The sequence below is a fragment of the Bison bison genome, unplaced genomic scaffold (genome assembly GCF_000754665.1).
Source record: "Bison bison bison isolate TAMUID 2011002044 unplaced genomic scaffold, Bison_UMD1.0 scf7180017864101, whole genome shotgun sequence".
Classification (NCBI taxonomy): domain Eukaryota; kingdom Metazoa; phylum Chordata; class Mammalia; order Artiodactyla; family Bovidae; genus Bison; species Bison bison.
In genome coordinates this window covers 2,565,458-2,565,793 of record NW_011494673.1, presented here as the reverse complement: position 1 = coordinate 2,565,793, position 336 = coordinate 2,565,458, and the positions used below count along the sequence as shown (strand labels likewise).

Sequence of the window (336 nt, the reverse complement as noted above, 5' to 3'; positions counted from 1 at the left end):
GGAGAAGGGAATGGCAAACCACTTTAGTATTCTTGCCTTGAGAACCCCATGAACAGTATGAAAAGGCAAAATGATAGGATACTGAAAGAGAAACTCTCCAGGTCAGTAGGTGCCCAAATGCTACTGGAGATCAGTGGAGAAATAACTCCAGAAAGAATGAAGGGATGGAGCCAAAGCAAAAACAATACCCAGCTGTGGATGTGACTGGTGATAGAAGCAAGGTCCAATGCGGTAAAGAGCAATATTGCATAGGAACCTGGAATGTCAGGTCAAGGAATCAAGGCAAATTGGAAGTGGTCAAACAAGAGATGGCAAGAGTGAATGTCAACATTCTAG

General features: G+C 43.5%; 1 protein-coding gene across 1 annotated transcript in view; it reads right to left on the bottom strand.

The window, feature by feature from the left end:
- Positions 1-336, bottom strand: part of TTC7A (tetratricopeptide repeat domain 7A) — a 123,021-nt gene that overhangs the window by 61,821 nt on the left and 60,864 nt on the right. The window lies entirely within an intron of this gene.